Source organism: Podarcis tiliguerta (genome assembly GCF_965153285.1).
Source record: "Podarcis tiliguerta genome assembly, chromosome: 10".
In the NCBI taxonomy this organism is placed as follows: domain Eukaryota; kingdom Metazoa; phylum Chordata; class Lepidosauria; order Squamata; family Lacertidae; genus Podarcis; species Podarcis tiliguerta.
This window is the reverse complement of record NC_139543.1, coordinates 2654545-2677961: the sequence shown is the minus strand read 5'-3', so window position 1 is coordinate 2677961 and position 23417 is coordinate 2654545. Positions and strand designations below refer to the sequence as shown.

The 23417-nt window shown below is 46.1% G+C and overlaps 1 protein-coding gene across 4 annotated transcripts in view; it reads left to right on the top strand.

The window, feature by feature from the left end:
• The window catches only part of FAM107B (family with sequence similarity 107 member B), a 100466-nt gene that overhangs the window by 50840 nt on the left and 26209 nt on the right, over positions 1-23417 (top strand). The window lies entirely within an intron of this gene.

Here is a 23417-nt window from a genome sequence, read left to right as displayed (position 1 = left end):
TGCTGTTTAGCAGCTGCTGATGTCAAATGGGATTGACTGAATGCTGACCCCCCCCCAATAATAATAAAACAAGACCCTAGTTTAGTGGCATGTGACTGGGCTGCGGTGGACTCCTATGTTTCTCCCTTTCTCAGCACAGTTGCAAGAAGTTCCTACGCTTGGCCTTCTAGTTTAGATTGAAGCTTGCTGTGTTAACCTAACCATAAACTGTAGTTTATCTGAGCTATGGTTTGTTTTGAACAAGCCAACTTCAATTCATGGGTTATGAAGCTGTCCTGCTTGAAAAAAACAAAGTTAATGTTAACCACAGTTTAGCATGTTGACCAGATCCTTCACTGTGGTTAACCAAAGCTGCTGGGGTCCTATGCAGAGAGATGAAGGGGAGGGGAGCACAGGAGCCCAAACCTCACTGTAGCTTGTCTGCATCATACTAAATGATGGTGGTCATCGCCTCTTCCCTTCTCTGCCTCCCCCCACCAAAAAAACAAAACAAGGGAGAAATTGTGTGATTACCTTATTCAGCCCTTGGAGTGTGGTGTGTGGAGAAATTTTATCTTGGAAGAAAAGTTGCAGGATATCAAGACTTACTTTGCCCTTTAAAGATTTGGACAGAATCTCTCTATCACCCATGTTATCAACAAAATTTTAGGAGAAAACGAACAGGAAAGTAGGCTGATAATATATGTACTTAACACTCTCCCACCACTCCCAGGAAGGTATTTCGTAACTCCAGAAAAGGTTCTCCCTTTTCAAAATTAAATAGTGAATTTCTTTAAAGGTCCAACATTGGGACCAGCTTGGAAGTTGAGATGAGTTAACATTTCCCCACATTAAAGAGTTTCAGTTCTGCTTGCTTCCCACATTTGATAACTATCCCATTTGTGCCCAGAAGTTTGGAGTCTAAAGGCTGCACAAGAAGCCCAGTGGAGCCAAGAGCTCTTGAAAGCAAACGGACTTGAAAAGCTTTAAGGTAAAGGACCCATGGATGGTTAAGTCCAGTCAAAGGAGACTATGGGGTTGTAGCGTTCATCTCGCTTTCAGGCCGGGGGAGCCGATGTTTGTCCACAGACAGCTTTCCAGGTCATGCGGCCAGCAGGACAAAATGCTTGTGGCGCAACAGAACACCATGACGGAAGCCAGAGTGCACAGAAATGCTGTTTACCTTCCTGCCGGAGCAGTACCTATTTATCTACTTGCACTGGCGTGCTTTTGAACTGCTAGGTTGGCAGGAGCAGGGATACAGCAACAGGAACTCACCCTGTTGTGGGGATTCAAACTGCTGACCTTCTGATCAGCAAGCCTGAGAGACTCAGTGGTTTAGACCATGGCGCCACCTGTGTTTGTCTGGTATTCAAATATTGGTGGTGTTTTTAATGCAATAGTTTTTAGATATGTTTTTTAAAAGCTAGCACCTTAATTCAGTATCTTCATTCACAGCCTTTCTTGTTCTTTTTTGTAAAATGGTAGAAATACAGCTGCTTAAAACTATTGCAGTAAATGACCAATCAGTAATATTATTTAATATGTTTGATTGTGGGTTTTTAAGAATTATATTGTAACTTGCCCTGGGATCTTACCGTGAAGGGAGGGCTAATAAATAGTAATAAAGAAGCCTCCAGGCTGAAATGAACAAATACATTCAGCTGGTATTTAGAGGAAGTTTTCTGGCAAAGGAAAAGCAAGGCTAAAGCTGTGGTGCAGTTTTCCTGTGCTCAGGAGATCCTTGCCTTCCAGGGCCTTTGCAGGTACGGCAGAGCCCTTCAGAGAGCAGAACACTCTCGAGTTGGGTGTGGCCTGGAGAACCTGAACACCTTCGTATAGCCAACAGTATATTGGTATGCAAAGCTGTTGTGAGGTGAATGGGGAGTTCTTCACTTGTGATGTAAGAATTTCCATTACAGGGCAGAGAGATAGACATTGAGAACCAACTAATCTGGCTTCCAAACTCCCAGTTGACGCGCCCAGTATACCTGATAGATGTTAAAGACACAAAATGTGTGTGAAATAGTAGTGGTGAGCAATCTCCTCTTTGCAACCTCAAGCAATTCAATACGCATAGGAGGGCTGCTAAATGAGTTTGGCAGTTCATAGAGACCAGGCAGTGCCATCCATCCAATATATTTTTAGATTTTCTTATGAGAAGACAGGCTCCGGAGGATGGAATGGACCAGACCAGTTGTGGGTCCAGTACTCAAGAAGGCAGTTTCTGCACGTGCTGTAGAGGGAAGTGGAGGGCAGGTGAGGCTTGCCAATGAGAAGGAAAACTCTGACCCTAAAGCGCCACTGCCTTGCGGGATATCTTCAGGAGAAGAAAAGGCTCAGGAGTAAACCCTACACAAATATGGGGGGGGGGGTGTCCTCAATATGGTTAGATGGCACCTTGTACGCCTCTTTCCGGCAACTCCTGCAGCAAAGCTGGTGTCGAATGTCTTGCTCTGCTTTCCTTTGGATCACATCAGTGAGGCCAAAAGAGGGTGGTTGTATCATCTGGGCAGCCCAGGACCTCCAGGCACAATGCCCAGGCTTGCGCCCTGGGGAGGTCACTTTGGCACTGCTAACGCAGAGGTTTGACTTCACCCCTGGAGGCACACTCCATTGTGCCTCAAAAATATGAATGGTGTTGCCTGGTATTGTTGAGTGCAAAAAATCCACAAAAACCTTAGTGATGCATTGAGTAGAATTTAATTTTTAAAATGCAAATAGCTCTGTGTTAAGGAGGGACCATAGCTCAGTGGTGGAGCTTTTAGCCTGCAGGGCCGTGGTTCAGTCCCCGGCTTCTCCAAAGACTCCCTGTCGGAAAGCCTGGAGAGCTTTGCTGTAGAAAACTCGGCTAGATGGAGCGGTGGGTCTGACTTGGGCTAAGGAGCTTCTTATGTTGCTGAGAGGCATTCTCAGGGTTACAGCGAAGTGCTTGCGTCTTCAGAAAGCCAGCACACTACTCAACTTCCTCAGGGGTTATGTTCCGGGGATTGCACCTGAAGTCAAAATTGTGTGTAGTCAAAACACATTGGGTGGGATTGCCGATGCCTTTTTTTTCTGGACTGCCTCCCCTTAATTTTTTTATATTTTTTATTGCCAAGCATGTAAAGCTGAATGTGCACAAGTTAATTGCGCCTGAGTTGCGGACTTACTAGATCATTGTTTGCCCAACTCTCCAAATACGTAAGCATCATATCTGCTTTGATAGCTTACATCCTGTTGTTTGGCCAATTATTACAGGTCCCGAAGGAGACTTGCAGCATAAAAACAGTTGTAAAAATTGAAATATTGACAGTCATAAAATAACAAAGTCTATAATAACATCAACATTGGCAACCATCAAACAATGAAGTCTACAATAATATCAACAGTCACATGATGGGCTTTGCCGTGAAATAAACCTTTCTAGCAATCTGGCTTGTCTATGTGGCTAAAAACTAGCAATGAAGGTGCCTAATGAAGAGCTTCCAAGAAGAGATCCCATCACAGAGAGGCCTTGGCTCACAGTAACCTCTGCAAATTGAGGTACTAGGGTAAGTTAGGAGACCCGCTCCAAGTGTATGGGGCAAAGAAGGTCTTATGAGGGATTGCCCCACCTGGTCAACCAAGGCCTAAAGCCATCTTTTGAAATATAAAGGCGGGAGGCACCACCTTGATTTGTGCACAAATGCCAGCTGACAACGAGTGAAGCTCCATCTGCACTCTTGTGATGTGCTTTTCCTGTGCCCAGTGAACAAGTTGAAGCTATGGACACGTTTATGATGGGAACTGGAACAGTTGAGCCCTTGGCACCAAGGCAGAGACACTCGCTCATTCAGGGAGGCAGAGGGAGGAGGATGAGTCCCTGCTCTGTCCCAAACACCAAGTGCAGATGATCCTTAATGATTGTATTCCAAACTCAGCAATCAAATACGCCTGAAATATACAAAGCTTTACCTTTAGATCAATCTTCCTGTTTTGTGTGTGTTTTTGCTTTGCTGCCAGACTAGAGGAGAGATGAAACAAGAAGAGTTTGCAGAAATTAAAGGTCCAGAAATGAGGGAATTGGGCAGACCGTAGCTAGCTTCCTGGGATTGGTGATAAGGCAAAGTACTGCAGACACACTCTTGTGGAGGAGGCAGGACTTCCTGTAGTGTTTTAAACTTTGGCTTGGACTGTGATTTCTTCCACTCCCACCCTAAAAATGGAACATCATGTTCAAACTGTCATTTATTGGGACCCTCTTTGCCCCCCATGTTGGGTAAAAGTTTCCTGCATTCCAGGGGGTTGGACTAGATGACCCTTGCGGTCCCTTCCAACTCTACAATTCTATGAAACCTCTTAGGTCGGGGTGGGGTGGGGTGGAGGGACTCGTTCTTCCTCTAGTTCCATTGTCAGCTGCATTGCTTTGCAGCACCTCCTCGAGTCCTCTGGTAACTGCTGCTGTCTGTCTGCTGGCATGGCAAATGTTCCTTTTTTCTGCTTTCCTTTTTGTGAAAACCGTTGCACTTGTTGTTGTGACGTGGGGTTTGTGATTTCAGCTCTCTTGACATAATCTGCTGGAGACAGTTCTCTAGTAACACTTCTTTATTACAGCAAACAAGACTGAAGACTGAGGAGGGGAAAGCTACATTTATAGGGACAGGGGACTAGCTAGAAAGGATACATTTTGGAGGGAACAATATCAGGCAATCACAGTCCTGCCTTTTGGAGGAAACCAATAAGACAGAGGATCCAAATACAGCAGTTTAAATGAACCAATAGTAGCTGTACCCCCTGAAACCAAAAGGCAGTTACTTTACCCTAATGCAAATATAGACAATAATAATACAGATATAAAATCCTTTGACTCAATACACAACACCCCTCCCCCCCTAGTGAGCACAGCAGACGTAATCTCTCAGGTACTGTGGGGTCCTACAACTTCTACTTGATCTCCTGACAACAGGCGTTGCCGGTTCTGGATTGGGTGTTACCTGTGGTAGAGGGGCTGCTATAGGGGTTTCCTCAGGAACAGATGGAGTCCCAGACATCTCAGGGTTCCCTACCTGTACCTCGTCATCATGAGGACTAGCAGACCCTGGTTCATTTGCTGAAGCCCCTGGTGACTGCACCTCTGGGCCATTTTCACTCTGGTCTTGCAGCTCTGCGTCGTTAGCCAGGGATGAATTATCTGACTCCTCCCTGCTGAGCGCCCGGCGCCTCAGCTGATCTATATGTCTCTTCCAAACTTGCCCATTTTCCAAGGTTACATAATAGGACACAGGTCCACTAGCCCGGGTGACCACACCAGCCACCCACCGCGAACCTCGTGAATAGTTCCTCACCCAGACCAGATCTTCAGGGGCGAGATACCTTGTTGTGTCAGTCTCAGCCTGGGGGGTTGCTCTTGAATTATGGTTTGGCATTTTATCCGGGTGGACATAATCCAGCACCGTTACCAGTCTTCTACCCAAGAGCAGCTCAGCTGGCGACTTGCCCGTCGCAGTACACGGCGTCGCATGCTGCAAAAATAACATTCGCGCGATGCGAGCTGACCAGTTACCCTCCATTAAGCGCGCAATGGATTCTTTGGCTGTTCTTACCATGCGCTCAGCCTGCCCATTGGAGGATGGGTGAAAGGGCGCGGATGTGACCCCTCTTATGAAGTTATCAGCCAAGAATGCCCTGAATTCTTGGGATACAAAAGCTGCCCCATAATCTGATACAATGGTCTCAGGTAACCCGTGGGTTGCAAACAGCTGCCTCAACACCTTGATTACGGCAGCTGATGCCATGCTAGGGACCATCGCCACTTCTAACCATTTGGAATATGCATCGACGACAACCAAAAAGACCTTCCCCTGGAATGGCCCAGCAAAATCTAAGTGCAGCCGGCTCCAGGGAGATCTGGACTGCTCCCACCAGTGAACTGGTGCTCTGGCCACTTCTGGCCGCACCTCTTGGCATGCCTTACATGTTCGTACCCATTGTTCTATGTTCTGGTCCATTCCAGGCCACCACACATAACATCGGGCTAGCGACTTCATCCTGACCATTCCCGGGTGTCCCATGTGAAGCGTCTCAAGCACCCTGTTTCTCAGTGGTGCTGGGATGATCACCCTATCTCCCCACAGGAGACAACCCTTATGCATGGACAACTCGTGCTGCCTTGTCGCATAAGGCCTGAATTTGTCTTCATGCGGACCACCTGGCCACCCCCTCCCCACCCAAGTGAGCACACGGGAGAGAACAGCATCTTTCCTCGTTTTCTCAGCTATATCAGTAGCCGTTACAGGAGCCCCCGGAAGTGTTTCCAGCATCATTATGTGCTCCGCTGGAGCGGGATCCTCATTGCTCCCGCCAGGAAGGGGCAATCGACTCAGCGCATCAGCGTGGCACAACCGTTTCCCCGGCACATGGGTCAAGGTGTACTGGAACCCGTTCAGGAATATAGACCAACGCAACATTCTGGGGGAGAGAATTTGTGGCGTTTGTTTGTTCGGGTTGAACAACCCTAACAGTGGTTTGTGGTCCGTTTCAATGGAGAAATGGCGACCGTACACATAATCATGGAACTTTTTGATTCCTGCCACAATTGCAAGCGCCTCTTTGTCAATTTGAGCATAGTTGCGCTCCGTGGGCGACAACGTACGGGAATAGAAAGAGATGGGCTTTTCCGACCCATCCAGTTCCCTATGACTCAGCACCGCCCCCAGGCCGTATTGAGAGGCATCACATGCCAGGACCAGCGGCTTTGACTCATCATAATGAGCAAGGACGCTCCCGCTACTCAGCATTCTTCGCAAGGAGTCAAAAGCCTTCTGCTGCCCCTGCCCCCATCGCCACACATTCTTTTTCTGCAACAGTCTATGTAATGGTTCAGCTACCGAAGCTTTATGGGGTAAGAACGAATGATAAAAGTTAATAAGTCCCAGGAATGACTGCAACTCCGTCTTGTTCTGTGGTCGTGGTGCCTCGATGATGGCCTTAATCTTAGCATCTGTGGGGTGGATGCCTGATGCATCAATTTTAAACCCCAAGAAATCCACAGCTGGCACCCCAAAGCTGCATTTTTCCTTTTTCAGTTGCAACCCCACCTCCTTGAACTTGAGCAACACTGCACGGACACGCGCAACCAGTTCCTGTGGGTCTTTTCCAGCAAACAAAACGTCATCAAAAAATGGCAAGACCCCCGGCAGACCTCTTAACAGGCGTTCCATGAGCCCTTGAAAAATCCCTGGGGCCACACAAACTCCAAATTGTAATCTGTTAACTCTGAACGCCCCTTTATGTGTGACAATAGTCTGTGCTTCCGCTGATTGTGGGGTTACTGGCAGCTGTTGGTAGGCTTGTGCCAGGTCAATTTTGGCAAACACCTTGCCCCCAGCCAGTTTAGCCAACAGATGTGATACGACTGGAATGGGGTATGAGTTTCCCCTGAGTGCCTTATTGATAGTACATTTGTAATCTGCACAGATCCTGACTTCCCCATTTGCTTTAAGGGGCGTGACGATTGGAGTCTCCCACTTAGCAGAGTCCACGGGTGAGAGAACTCCCTGCTTGACCAATTTATCCAGCTCTGCTTCGATCTTGGGTTGCAGTGCAAATGGCACTCGCCTTGGTTTGAGTCGGATTGGGGCCACCCCAGGGTCCAACTCGAAGTCAACTGGGGGCCCTTTATAACAACCCAGTTTTCCATTAAAGAGACCAGCAAACTCTTTGCATAATGCCTCGCTCATCTCAGGGCAGGTTTGGATTGAATTAAGCCCTGATATACTCAGTCCCAGGGCGGGGAACCAGTCAGTGCCCAGGAGACTGGGGCGACTGCCCTTCGCAATCACCAGTTTGAGTACAGCCTGTTTGTCCCGGAACTGAACTCTCACGGCACACATTCCCATAACATGGATGCGGCCCGCTGAGTATGACTGCAAGGTTGCCGGGAAGGGCTCCAGAGGGGGCAACTTACCCCTGGGGAAGAATGTCCTCGCGGTCTGGTCCGACACGATAGTGAATCCAGATCCGGAGTCCACCTCCATGTCGCACTGCTGACCCTCAATCTTCACCTTGACGTGTGCCTTGCCTTGCGCTGGGAACTGCACGACCCTCCCGTTGATCTCCGTTACATAGTGGCAGTCCTTTAGAAAATGGGTTGCTGTGGGCGGTCTGCGATGCTCCAGTCTAGGTGTTCCTGTCGCTCCCAACGCCGCCGATCTACAGACCCTGGCGATGTGACCTGTCTTCCCGCACGTCCGGCACATAGCATCCCGGAAACGACAACTCTTCCGCTCATGGTTTCCGCCACAACCTGGACACCTGCCTCGGTGATCTTTGTGCACTGTGCAGGCCTGACGCACTGACTCGACCCCACGGACTGGGCTCTGGCTCGGAGTAGCCTCTAGCTCGTCCATGGCATGCGCAACTTCTATCTGTGGCTTAGGGGCCTTGCGACTGGCATCAAGCTCCTCTCTTTCATAATTCTCCGTGGCGGTGGCCTCCTTCAAGGCTGAAGCAAGGGTAACCTCTTCTTTAGCCACGATGCGTCTTCTGGCTTTCTTGCTGCTCAGACCACCGATAAACCGATCCAGGAGAGTCTCTTCCAGATTTTGGAAGTCGCAGTGCTGAGCGAGCTTCCGCAGTTCAGCTAGAAATGCAGATACAGACTCCCCAGCACGCTGCTGCCTCTCATGAAACTCCATCCGCCGGGCCATCTTGGTCTCAGTAGGCGCCAAATGGCTTGTTAGGCAGGCAAGAATATCTTTGAGAGATGTCTCACTTAGCTTCGCTGGAGCAAGCAATGCCTTGGCCAGCTTGAAGGTCTCAGGCCCACAGTAGCTCAGGAATGTGGCCCTTCTTTTGCTGGCATCGGTGATCCCTTGAGCCACTGCGAAGAACTCGAAGCGTTCGACGTAGTCTTCCCACGTGTGGGGCTCTGATGGCTGGAAGGGCTCCAATACCCTTGGACTCTCCATTGTCCTGTGGCAGGGTCGTCTTCTCAGCTGGCCAGTGAGTCTTGTTCTTAGCTGCAATCCGGACTCTGAGGCAGGGCTGCGTTTAACCGCTCCTCAGCATTCCGGATCCCATCCTCGTCGCCAGTTGTTGTGACGTGGGGTTTGTGATTTCAGCTCTCTTGACATAATCTGCTGGAGACAGTTCTCTAGTAACACTTCTTTATTACAGCAAACAAGACTGAAGACTGAGGAGGGGAAAGCTACATTTATAGGGACAGGGGACTAGCTAGAAAGGATACATTTTGGAGGGAACAATATCAGGCAATCACAGTCCTGCCTTTTGGAGGAAACCAATAAGACAGAGGATCCAAATACAGCAGTTTAAATGAACCAATAGTAGCTGTACCCCCTGAAACCAAAAGGCAGTTACTTTACCCTAATGCAAATATAGACAATAATAATACAGATATAAAATCCTTTGACTCAATACACAACATTTCTTGCTGCTGAAGCATTCCCCAGCCTAGAAAGGAAATTAAGAAATAAGCCACAATGGCAAGATAACATTAATTGACCCACCTTCAAGAATTATACATAGATCAACAGTTGCATAGATGGTAAGGAAATTCTGGGCCGCTTCTGCTTGGCTCTGAGAAACAGGAAACAAATGTGGTGGTTTTCCTGTCAAAACAGGAGGAGGAGGGTGTGCATGTCATACAAAGCAGGGTGCTCAGAAAGGAGGGAGTTTTGTGTTTAGATATGTGCACAGCCCTCTTGAAACACCAAAGGTGCTTGTGTTCCCTGTTGGTTGAAGGTGGAAGGAGATTGCTAGAGAGACATATGTAGTGGAGGGCATTTCTTATTACTCCTGAGGTACAACAGTAGGGATCATTTAAAAATCAAACTCCCAGCTGTGGTATGCCCTGCTGGGAAGTAACAGACCAAAATTGGGGGTGTTTGTGATGCAGACTTCATTCTCTTGATGATTATTTTTTAAACCAGTGTGCTTGCAGCAAAAGGGAAATGCATTGTCCTGGCAAGAGGTGGGCTTGCAGAATTTAATGTTTCCCAAATGTGTGAAAGGAAAAAGACATGTGTCTCTCTCTCACACTGGCCCTATATTGGAAGGATCCACACTTGTTTGTCACCCCTGGACTGCATTGTCAAAGTTTCATGTATTTTAATCACCTGAAATGTCAATTGCAGGCCATCGGTCTTATCACCTCAAGAGCCACAGATCTGTTCACCAAGGTTGCCCTGACTTAGGCAAATCTCTCTCTCTCTGGTGGGCATGAAGCTTAGCTGAGTGGGAAGGAGCCTCTCTGCCCCCGTGGAAGCCAGGCGGGGGGACCAGCTCCTTCCCACAGTATCAGTGGCTGCTCGGTCTCAGCAGCTTTGAAGCTCAGTGTGCTCTCAGGCGAGTGTCCGTGAGCGGAGATCTTGAGCTGGCTAAAAATTGGGGACACTTGTCCATTCAAATAATTTGCACATTCCCTTCCATCATCTGTTGAATGGTGGATTAACAGAAGCATCTGTTGGAACCAGTCTTCCAGGCTTAGTTCTGAAGTGCTGTAGTTCATACAGTTTACACACAACTTGTCCTGATGTAATTGAAAGAGGAGGTTCTACACCGGAACTCTCCGTTCAAGTGACTTTGCTTTGGGGATCATTAGACTACCACCTGGGTGATCAGCTTGCAGCCTTAACTAGCCCAGGCAGTTTGGGTTGGGGCTTGCACTCCTATACAGGAGCAGGAGGACCTGCAGGCCTTCTGTGGACCTTCTTCCTGCCTCTCCCGTGCTGTGGCCTGTTCCATAGATCGGCAGACTGAGGCGAAAGCACCCAAAGCATCCTGGCCTACGCTGGTATGATCTGCTGCTTTGGGCATGTTGCAGCCTGTTTGTAAACACAGATCACGGACTGCTGAAAGACCAGCAATAATAGATTGTCTGGAGAAATTCCAGGATGGATTGTAGAGTGGGCATGTGCCTTTGTCCTCTTCTCCACTGGTCTTCAGAGTAAATCCCATTCAAAGAACAGAATATTTTTATTTTTTTATTTTTTGCAGTTCTGGATTTTATGTATATTGGAAGGATTGTATTTTCCACAAGACATAAACTGAATATATTTGTGTGGAGGATATAGGAGAAGGCATTGGGGCCATTGGCAATACTTTATTCTTCAGCTTATGGGGCTGCAGAAGGGACTGAGTGCCCTATGCTGTTAGATATATTTAAGTTATGCTTATTTTAAGTGTTCATATGTAAATAATTCATATTCCTTTGACCTGATTTTCTGGCACTGAAATTGAATGGATACAGCCCAGCACTTGACTAATGGAAAATTCAAAGAAAATAGTTGATATCCATTACAACAAAAATCATGAAGCGCGACAAAGTTAAGTGGTGCAAAGAAATGCCCTTTTAAAAAGTGGACAGAAAAGTCCTTGCCTGTTAGCTGAAAGCCTTGACTGTAGCTGTATTTTCACAAACCTTTGTGCCTTGTGAAAATGGTTCTTTCTCAACATGCCTGAGCAAGACCTAATCTCTCGTGCCAGTAGAACCCAGGGACTTAGTGCTATGTGTGAACTTGACCAGGCAGCTTTTTTCGCTGCCAACAAAACAAAATCAGATGCTGCCATTTGTTGCTGACATCACCATTGGTTTTGTCTGAACTATGGCTTAGCACTACATGTGAAACCAGCAGACATTCTTCGTGATGGCTAGTTTGACCAGCCTACTCTGGACGCTCAAGAAACTATAAGACTAGCTGGAAAACAAACCAAACTTTGAGGAAACAATCTATAGTTTGTTTGATCATGCATGGGACAACACATGGCTACCACATAGTTTGTCAAGCAAACCACGGTCTATGGTCTAGCATGTGTGAGCCGGGTCATAGCAAGGTGTCGGACCACCTAGGCCCAAGATGCCTTAAACATCTATATGAGTCTGACTGGGTGAGAAACCCTTTTGTGTCTCGTTGTTGGTGGAGGATTATAGGGAGGCCACGAGAGAGGGACAACCTTCTCCTCTCCCTGGGGAAGTCATCAGTCTCCTCTCCTGCCTGTTTTGACCTTTTTGTTCTCCGCAGTCTTTGGCTGTTGAACCATATCACTATTGATTTTTGTGTAATGTACTCATAGTGAAATAAAGTGCCTTCTGGGCCACATTACATGAGCCAGTGCTCTTTTCTCAGGAATGCACTTGTGCTCAGAGTGTGTGAGTGCGCATGTGCAGGCAGACACACCACTGGTGCAGTGTAGGCTTATAGCTGCAATCCTGCTCCCCTGATCATTCTCTCTATTCACCTTCCTTCACGTGCACAGTGTTAACCTTGTACTTCACCCATTCTTGAATGTACCTTTTGCATGAGGAATGTGTGATGTATGTTTTTCTCCTGAGTATTCGTAAAGGACTTGCATTCTGCGTCTGTTCATGTTCTTCCCAGAGATAAATAATTCCCCTGGGTGAATCTTGCTGCCTCATGTACTTCCATTCGCCCGTATTCCAGACAGGATGAAAGGAACACTTGGCTTTCAAGGCAGTCTCTCCCTTTGACTGGGAGACCCGGATCAGAGGTTTCTGGAGTTGTTATAAGCAAGAGAGGTCTCTGCATCAAAGTGCCTGCTAAGATAAGACTGGCCATTGTTGTCTCCGATTGCAACAAAGTCCCTGGTGAAATGCTGCTTGCAATCACTGAGTAACAGCATCCACTCGGAAGTAAGTCCTCCTTGAATTCAGTTGGGTTTACTCCCAGGTAAGTGAGGTAGGATTGCTTATTTTGGTGAGCATTTGTTTTCCTTTTCCTTTTGTACTCTAACACGTTGCAAGCAATACTTTGAGCTACTCTGTGTTAATCTTGAGATCCAACAGACAGACATAGGTAAAGGTAAAGGTACCCCTGCCTGTTCGGGCCAGTCTTGCCAGACTCTAGGGTTGTGCGCTCATCTCACTCTATAGGCCGGGAGCCAGCGCTGTCCGCAGACACTTCCGGGTCACGTGGCCAGCGTGACGAAGCTGCTCTGGCAAGCCAGCACCAGTGCAGCACACGGAACGCCGTTTACCTTCCCGCTAGTAAGCGGTCCCTATTTATCTACTTGCACCCGAGGGTGCTTTTGAACTGCTAGGTTGGCAGGCACTGGGACCGAACGACGGGAGCGCACCCCGCCGCGGGGATTCGAACCGCTGACCTTTCGATTGGCAAGTCCTAGGCGCTGAGGCTTTAACCCACAGCGCCACCCGCGTCCCCACAGACAGACATAGGTCTTACCTATTGAATTTTTATTGGAATAATATTCTGAGTACAGAAAACTTAAACCTGGTTGTAAGGAGGAGGTGGCAGAATGAGGATGGATTTAAAAATCTGGCATTGGTTAGATCTCAACATTCTACCCTACCCAAATGCCCCCGTCTCAAATATGATCTAGTGTGGGATTCCTTATCTGCCTACACCCTTTCATCCAAAAACCTAGACTTCAGTAAAGGTCATTTACTGTCTAGACTATAATAGTTTTATTTCTTTTGTTACAAGCCCATAAACTAATTACTAGTTTTTCTGCCCACGCATATCAGTCGTCAGAACGACATGTTCCTAAGCTTAGCTGCCATGTAGGACTGTCTGTCGTGAGGACATCTTCACTTGCAGTCAGGCGGAGTCTTGCATCGTCAAGTGCTAAAGCCTCTCGGTTGTGTTTAAACCAGAAAACTTTGTCAACGAAATGCTATGTTTATTAAATGCAATACATTAGTGGTTCCCTTTAATTAAAAGTGGGGAAGCATATCTGTAGGAAAGCAAAGCTGAATTATTGGAAGGTGTGCTCTCATCGGACCTTGTGTGTTTTTTTTTTCATTTATACTTCCTGTCTTTGCATTTTGCTCCAAGGTTTTTGCCTTAAGGTGGTTTCTGAAGCTCTTCAGAAACTTTTCTGATTCTGTAAACACTCTATAAACACACAAATTAACTACTGGGCGAGCCGATAAGATGAGAAGATAAGCAGCCAGATTGGATGTTTATGGCTGCTTTCTGGCAAGTAACACTACAGACGCTGAGAAGGAAGGTGGGAAGGATTTGGCTTCTATCTTGGGGTGTCACTTAGATGATGATGGGGCTTTAATTGGTGGAAGGGAGAAGGAAGCAGTTTTTGGTTGTTCTCCTCCACTCCTCGTCTGCTCTGGAGGGTCCCTCAACCTGGGATTAGGAAGGCTACAGCAGGAAAGACAAATTGCCTTGTTTTCAGCTGGGCAACGGCTGTTAAATAGAACCCTCTGTCTTCAACTTGCTCTCTATTTTAGGCTAATCTTCTTGCTTTGCTGCACAGACCTGATAGATCTAGTTACAGGTAGGTAGCTGTGTTGGTCTGCTGTAGGCGAAACAAAATAAAAAAATTCCTTTCTGTAGCACCTTAGAGACCAACTAAATTTGTCATTGGTATGAGTTTTCGTGTGCATGCACAATTCTTCAGAGACCTTCTTCTGATCTTCTTCTTCAGATATTATTCTGAAGAAGTGTGCAAGCACACGGAAGCTCATACCAATGACAAACTTAGTTGGTCTCTAAGGTGCTACAGAAAGGAATTTTTTTTATTTTGTTTAGACCTGATAGAGAATGACTTCCTGAATAATTTGCTGCCCTGTAGCGCTATTGAAAAGCATTTGCTTGATAAGTGAATGAGAAACCTAATTAAGTTAATGTGAAGTGTTATGCGTGCAGCTTCCGTCTTTTGGATTTTAAAAACTACATGTCAAAAGATAGCCAGGGCCGTAAAGCAGATAACGGCACAGGCGTGGCCAAGCTGAGCTGCTCCGTTGTTTCATCCATGAACTCTGAATGGGATCCCAGATGCACAGAGGAAGGAATGGCTAGGGTCATTTCTCATAATCTGCCCATCTAGCCATCCCAAGTTACGATTTGATGCTTATGAGTTTCTCACAGCGCAGTTCTAAAATAGTTGGTCAGAAGTGAGCCTCATGGAGTTCAAGGAGTCTTGTAGTATGTGTGTAACATTGCAAAAGTAACCTGCATGTGCAGAAAACCTGCGCTTGGGAAGCTATGGTTGCGTTTATGTGAAGGAGGGGGAAGGGGTGCAAGAGAGAGCGCATTTTTATTTCATGCCCTGTAGGTTGTCAACATGTATAAAGTGGGGCTGCTGTATTCCACATACTTTTTTGTTCATTCCAAAATAGTCTAATTATACTAAAGAGAGGCAGCTAGTATTGAATTAAAGACCTTTCACCTGAGACAAGGCCACCTAAAGTTGGTGGTGGAAAGAGATGGAGTTCAGTTAATTTCTAAGTGTAATGGGGACGATGCGAGGAGACAGGAATAAATGTCTGGACTCATTCAAATCCATATTGGTTTTCAGAGCCCAAGAACAATTAGATTTGTTAAGCTTGGAAGCAGATAGTACATTTTAGAGTTGTAAGAGGCTTCATTCCCAATGTATAGGCACACTAATTTTGTTTCTTTATTGCCTTTAGGTCAGGAGCTCCCCAACACCACTGTTGCTTGACCAACTGCAAATTGCTGAGGTCTTGGTGGAGCATTTCATGATTTTTCTGTCTGTTGTAACAGTTGTAATGCACTGCTCTAGGTGCTGTCTGGTTTTTAATTGCATTTTTACAGTCATGCTGAATGAGCAGAGCAGAGTTTTGGGACCTGAGCTGTAGTCTAACCAAAGTTGGTTAACCAAAGTTGAGACAATACAAAAACATAACGGATCACATGTGCCTGTTTCGTACCTGATGTTTTTGTGTTGCTTGGATGTGTGAGCCATCGCTTAGGGCGTTGCAGTAAGAAACGCCACTTTCCGGTGGAGTCTGTTAATATGTTCAGTTTATAAGCCAACCATCGAGTGAGTTGTCTCTTTTCCGTTGAATACTGGCAAGGTCAGCACCTTCAAATGGACTAATCTGCCTTCTGAAAGTTGAGCTCAACACTCCGCTCTGTTCACAGAGTCTTTCCTGTAGATTTTGGGTTAGTGTAAAAACAAGGCTGCAAATGGGCACCAGCCTGAGCAAAGGTGGCCTCAGTGCCAGGAGGTTTTTCTAAACTGGAAGGAAATTGGTTCTGTTTTTCATCTTGGTTCTGTTTTTCATCTTAAAATGGCCAGAATCGGGAAATGGGTTTTATGTATCCCATCCTGGAATTTTTCACTTGATGAAGGTCTGAAATCCTTTTAATATAACATTTGGAAGGGGGAGCAATCTAGTAGCTGTTGTGGATGATTAGCAATTAAATTATTTGCCTTAAATGGTTCCCGAGAAAGACCTAGTGCAAAAACCTTTTGGGGCCATAATGCCTTGGGCTCCGAAGGAGAGCCCTGCTGGACCCGGCCAAAGGCTCCTCTAGGCCAGCCTCCCATTCTCACAACTCTCCCCTCCTGCGTTCCCCAGCAACTGCAATGCATCAGCTCACGTCTGGACAAAAAGACTGCGCGCTCATGTTGAGAGGTCCCATGTGCCCTCGGGAGGGAGAAAGGGCTATTTCTGTTTTCCGTGGTATGAGAGTGATATGAGCAGCCACTGCCCAATACAAAGGTCAGCAGCAAGCGCTGGTGTGGTGGTCTTATTTCCTGGTAAGAAAGGGGAGGGTTGTGCCATGGAGACATTGGAACCCACAAACCTCCAGGGACATCTGACTGTGGGAACTCTTTTGCCAGTGAGTTTTAAGCCATCAAAGCTGGAAAAGTTCCAGCCTGTGAAAGCTCTGCCCCGTCATCGGTTGAGCATCTCCCGAGATGGTTCAGAAAGAATTTCCCCATTAGCCTCTGCAGATATTTTACATGTCAGTAAAGGGCTAAAGTAATTAGAAATGCTCCTTGCTGTGTTTTTGTAATCTTTCCCTTACAGATGTTACGACTACAGAGGATATCAGAAAGCAAATGTGTTCCCAGGTAATTCAGAGTTTTCTCCATTGAGAATGCTGGAGATTTTAAAGCCATTAAACTTTAAATTTACTGTGATCAGAATATGTACAGTTAAACACAAAAAATAATGGTATTTAATTCATTAGGAAGGTGACAAAATATCCCCAAGTGTGCCTTTTTTCAGATATTTCATATGAATGATGTGAATGAAATGAAAGGTGTTCTGATGAAGTTAATTTTAGAGAAGAATAAAGTGTTGCTTATTTTGCAAAGTGTCCAGAACGTGTCATATTTTAACAGCTGTAAATGTGTCCTGACACCTTTGTTTCCAGTAGTTCTCTTAGAACTCTGGAAACCTTCTTCTACTGCGTCTCCTCTTAACTTCCAGCTTGCATTGTATTTCTGCCTGTTTCCAGCTCCTTTCTGGATAATGATGAGACTGGGGGTCGGTTCAGAGGTAGCTGTGGTTTAAGGAATTGGGACTGTGTCGCAGGCTTGTGCCACCCCCCCCCCGCTCCCCTCCACACTTCAGTTCAAGGGGTTACTTCCTCTTCATTATTACTTGCTTACATCCAGGTTGTGGGAGAGACATGCTTGCATCCAGGCCTCAGGCTTGCACAGTGGTTTGGAGGGCAGGCACAAACCATAGTTTTCCGGTACAGATCTAAGTAACAAAGAAGAGGAAATTACAGATTAAATTGAAGTGTGGAGGGGAGCAGAGAGGGAGGAATGGCACAAGCCAGCAACATATCCAAGCCAGTATGAGCCTGAGGTTTGGATGCAGCAACGTCTTTTGCCCAAACAGAGCCCTTTTTCTTTAGTGCTCTTGGGATGCCAGGATAACAACCCTCCCCGCCCCAGTCTGGGACGTGCCCTGCCCTGTCCTCTTTGCCCTTCAAACCCTTTTTTCTTGAGCAAGGCATGACCAACCCTGTGACTTTAGGTTGGGAAACAGGTTTGCTCCCTCTTAGTCACTCCTGCGATGGGCTGCCTTCATGGGCTTAGTCAGCGTCAGAACAGGATGCAAAGTGTGTGTGTTACAACAACACCTCTCTCCAAAGCGCCTTAGGAAAGTTCCAGGGGGGGGGGGAGGAGACAAAGCGCACAAATGCTGCCTTGTTGAAAGCCACCTGAGACATTTGAACTGCAGACATGGTGGTTCTCGGCTCACTAAAGAAGCTGAGAAAGTCCTCACCTTGAAGAGAAGTAGAAGCCCCTTCTGCCCTCTGTCCTCTTCAAGTCCCCATTCTGCATCCCACCAACAATATCTAGAGGAGGAGGAGGAGGACCCACGACTAGGAGGTGGAACTAATTCTTGCAAATTTCTTCAGTCTTAAAAATATGTTTTTGGGTGTGAGGAGTTCAAGTGGACTGTTATTTTTGTGATTGGACAACATTTAGCTTGGTAGTTCTACATTTGATGAAGCACATAAACTTCTTTTGGGAAACACCAAAGATTTTTATTTTTACCTTTTGAAAATGTCAGGTAATGCTAGATAGTAATTATTATTATTATTATTATTATTAACATTAACATTAACATTAATATATAACCACAAGCACTTGGCAATTATTTTTAATGATTTCAGTGCAATTTTACACACATTTTACTTAGCTAGCAAAACTAAATCACAGTGCAAATATCTTTAGAATTCTCAGGTCACGTTACAACTTTTTAGCACCTCTCATTTTTGGAAGTTGAAAAATTGAACCCACCCGAATAGTGTGTCATGAGGACAGTTGTGAAGCACTTATGACAAGGCTAATTAATACAGGGTAACTGTTTCACGTTGCTCGCAACTAGTCACACAGTTTCGCTGTGTGGCATGTTCCTTGCTCAGGTTTTGAGCCGTCCATCGTGGCTGGTTACTAAAGAAAACCCTCCCTCTCTTATGCAGCTTTCCGCTCCCCCAAACCTCAGCTGTCAGTCAGCAATCTGTGGCCACTGAGCATCCTCAGTCCTCATTGGGCTATTCTTGGGGTGCCCCCTCACTTAGCTTTTTAAAGTTTATGTTTTTTGGTAGATCTGCAAATCTTGGGAGCCTGCCTAGCATGTGGGTGGCTGATGCTGTTTCGGCAACATCAGGACTCCTGAACAGCACAAATGCAGGGAGGGATCCTCTGAATCAGGCATAGGCAAACTCGGCCCCCCAGATGTTTTTGGCCTACAACTCCCATCATCCCTGGCTAACAGGACCAGTGGTCAGGGATGGTGGGAGTTGTAGTCCCAAAACATCCGGAGGGCCGAGTTTGCCTATGCCTGCTCTGAGTCATGTTTGCCTGTTCCCCTGATGTGCAAGGAGGCGTGTGGCAAAACAACATTTGATTAAACCACCTGCTCTCATTGGGAGAAAAAGTCAAATAGGGCAGCCTAATGCAGAGGGCACCTCACCCAGCAGGGAAGTTATGCAAAGCGCGGCAAGGGAAAGGCAGGCGTTCAGATGTCCAGCGCAGGGTGTTTCCTCCCTCCCTTTTAACACCCCTTAAAAAGAGTGTCAGCTGTCAGGGAATTGGTAAGTCTAGGTTTTCTCCTACTGAAACCTTCCTAAACTCAGATGTGGCATTGGTGTGAAATGCTCTTTGCACGGAAATGCACACTTTACAAATGCCACATTTTAACAAATCCTGTAAGGTGAGCCAGAATTGTTTGTTTTGCTTGCATCGCAGGTGGTGGTGGAGGCAGCCTCGCAGTGGGGGTGGTTCAACTAAGGTGATTGCCAGGATATTATTACTAAATGGGGGTTTTGTGTGTGAAAAAATCAGCATCATTTTTGGGTTTCTTTGGGGCTTTTTTGCTTAGTGTGGAAACTTAAATTATCTAAGCAGCCAATGCATGTTGCTACACTAAAGTTTAACTGAAGCACAACATTTTTAACACTATGGGTGCATTTTAGGCTTCATTTTATGTTGCCTTGGGCTTAGTGTACAATGGGACGGAAAGCAGCTTATTAATGATTATATTTATGTGTTTGGTCTGTGTGTTTCGCAACCATGCTTAGTGCTGGAAAGACCTTCTATTGGCTAAGAAGCCAAGGAAGTTGTAAAATAATTGTGGGGAGTTGCAAACCATTGTGGTGGTTGGAACTTAAGAAATGTAGACCAACTGTCAGTTCTACGGAGGCTAAGAAAGGGGAACCTGTTTGTTTTCTGGGAATCTGCTAGAAGGCCAAGCCCTTCCTGATGTGTAGCACTGGAATAGCAAAACATGAACAGTATGGGAGCCGTGTATCTCTCTTGAAGCTCTGGATATCCAGGATGGGACCTGTTTCTGAAGTGGCCAGTTCACATATGCAGTTCTTGTTTGACTACTCTAAGGACATTGGTAGGGTTTTAGCATGTGTAGACAGGAGGACAGGGAGTGTGGGTCTTAGGGGAGGGTTGGAGCCTCTGGTGGGGAACACATCATGCTTATTCAGGGGTAGTTTGTCTACCTTTGGTCCCCACCCTGCATTCAGTTCCCACCTGTGACTCCAGGAAGCTGTCAGCATGTGACAGTGGCCACACTCTGGGAAACAGTTTCAACTGGCCAGCTAAACCAAGTGAGGGTAGCCAATAGGTCTCGAACCCTCAGTGAGTTACTCACTGTATGGGAAGTCAGCCTCTGGCAGATTGAGGGGACAAGACCAGTCATAGGACCAATGGTCAAGAAGGCAGTTTCTGCACGTGCTGTAGAGAGAAGTGAGGGATGGATGGGGCTTGTCCGCCTCTTCCTTCTAGGAGAAGGAAAACTCTGATCCTCTGCCTTGAGGGATATCTTGGGGAGAAGAAGAAAAGGCTCAGGAGTAAGCCCTGCAGGGATCTGGAGTGGAGTCCATAAGACAGCTGAATGGCACCTTGTGTGCCTCCTTCCAGCAGTTCCTGCAGCCAAGCTGGTGCCAAATGTATTGCTCTGCTTTCCTTTGGACCACATCATTGAGGCCAAGAGGGGGGTCCCGTTGTCTGGGCTTCCCAGGACTTCCAGACACACTGCCCAGGTTTGTGCCCCAGGGAGGACACTTCAGGGCTGCTGAAGCAACGGTTTGACTTCACCCCTTGAGACGCACTCCATTGTCCCTTAAGACAAACAGATGCCAACAGCAAGAATACAGGAAAATATATGCTGGGTTTTCTTGCTTGTGTTCCAGTCCGTTTTGTAAGATTCTCAGATTTGACTACCGCTGTTTTGAGAGTAGGGGCTGTTGTTGTCTTCCTGCTTCTCATACCACTTTGGAGCTAACAGAATAGCAAGAGCACCTGGCTCAGGTGTGGCTGACATAGGAAGTAGTTTTATGCTGACAAACTATACTGGCCTAGTTCAGGCAAAATATGGCTTACCAAGACTCCCTAACACCTGCAGATTGCACCTACCTTGCTCTACCCAAGGCTTCTTAGCATGGCATGACAGCTAAGTTAAGAATTAACCTTGCCTTCAGATCGTAGTTACGAAAGAGATTCTATTTTCCAGCAATAAGATAAGCTAAACCTTGGCTCAGCTGCTACGCTGAGTTAAAAGGCTCAGGGAGGTGGCACGTTGCTGTTAAGCCATGGTTTAGAAACTCTGCAAATGTGAAGGTATGGTTTGTTTTGGGCTTGCAAACCATGACTTGTTTGGCCACCCCACCACAGGTGCTTGCCAAGCTGCAAAGGAGCAAGACAAGAGCAGCATGACTTGTTTTCTCGTCTGTTGAGCAAACCATACTTAAAACAAGCTGTCTTTAGCATTCTGTGTGAATGTAGCCAACAGTTGTATCCTAGAACTATCTAAATGTGTTTCCTCCTATATCAAGTTCCTTTTAGACAATTATATTTAAATAAAATACTAATAAAAAGCAGAGGTCCTTCTGAATATCTTGCAACAGCATTTGTAGTTAGCTGTAAGCATTTTGTCAGTTTTGGGTCAGATGGTTTATGAGCAACTAATGCTACCAGCCTCTAGGCAAAGTATACATTTTCCCTGAGTGCTTGGTCTCTGCTACAAAATGCACGCAGGGCTTAGCAAGCCGCCCACAAATTCTATAATGAAGTAGTACATCCAGCGATTGGCCGTTTCATTTGAAAAATTGAAGGCTATTCATAATAATTAGACTGCAGTAAAACGTAAAATAGGGCAGAGTGTTTTTCGCTCTGCTTTTTAAAAAGCAAATGTGTTTTTATACTTGGCGTTGTATTGGACGCAAGTTATTGGAGCATCACGGTCACTGGATTCTTTTCCATACGCTGGAGATTATTGCGCTCATGTTTGTTGTGGCTTATTGTTTCAATTGTGTTCTCTTTTCTGAACTGCTCTGCGGGTCATGTTTGAGTGGAAAAGCAGGAAACAAATATTTTAATAAATATTATTTGTGATCTTTTGCCTACTAGCATATGTGGCTAAGCTTCCCTAAACACAGTTTGCGTTTAACCTAAAGTCAGTAATGCTGGGGACATGAGTGGCTTTCAGGAATTTTGGTTTGCAGAGAGTGGAGATCAAGTGAGGTTTAGTGAGAGTGCTTAGAATTTACCTTGCCTATCACAACCCCCAGTATTCTTTGGGAATATTGACAGTTATAAACTAGGATTAAGGTGGTACGAGGTCAGAGTATTTACTCGAGTCTCATGCACCATCAAATCTAATGCGCACCTCAATTTTCAGAACCTTGAAACCAAAAAAAGCATTTGCTGGCAAATGTAAATGTGCCATCAAGTCTAATGTGCACCTTAATTTTCGCAACATAATTTGGCCAAAAAAGGTGAGCATTAGATTTGAGTAAATTTGGCATACAGCTGTACCTTGGTTTGCGAACACCTTGCAACTCGGAACATTTCGGCTCCCTAACACCGCAAAGCCGGAAGTGAGTGTTCTGGTTTGCGAACGTTCTTTGGAACCCGAACGTCCCACACGGCTGACGCGGCTTCTGACTGAGTGCAGGAAGCTCCTGCAGCCAATTGGAAGCCGTGCCTTGGTTTCCGAATGTTTTTGAAAGTCAAATGGACTTCTGGAACGGATTCCATTTGAGTGTATACATATCCAAGTCTGACAGACAAGAAGCTAGAAGAAATGGCTATGTTTCTTCGCATTTAATGTCTTCATTAAATAGGAAACCATTCAATATCTAAAATAGACTGTGTTGTTAAAGACTTTACACCTCACAGGGTCATCTTTTTGGTATGGTTAGGGTACTCCAAATGTACCTGAAATGGAGCCATCCATTTTCTTTCCTGTTTGGGTGAGCCAGACTTAGAGCTGAAAAATGGGAAATGATAGGAAGTGACTTGTGATGCCATGAGCAGTGGCTAATCAGTGCTGGGAGATACAAAGTCCTTCCGAACAGTTAAGTGTTTAAGGGCTGTTTGAACAGATTGCATGATTCAACAAAAGTTGTAACCAGCTTTGGGGGGGGGGGGAAGGGTTTTTAACCCCCCCCATGCACAATTCTACATCTTGTTCTCTCGCAGCACAGTGGTCCACATAGTCTGCCCAGCTTTTAAGAATGAGCAGCAGACAATAGATAGGAAGGCTGTACCAGCCTGTATCAACAGCCTTCCCACTCGGAAGTTGGGAATCCTGGATAATAGACGTTTAAAGCACTTACACAATGCAGACGTATTAAAGACTTCATATTAATTCAAACTGCTGTCCTCTATGCATATTAACAGCAGAAATGTTACGAATATGGTATAAAATGGTGAGATTCCATACACCC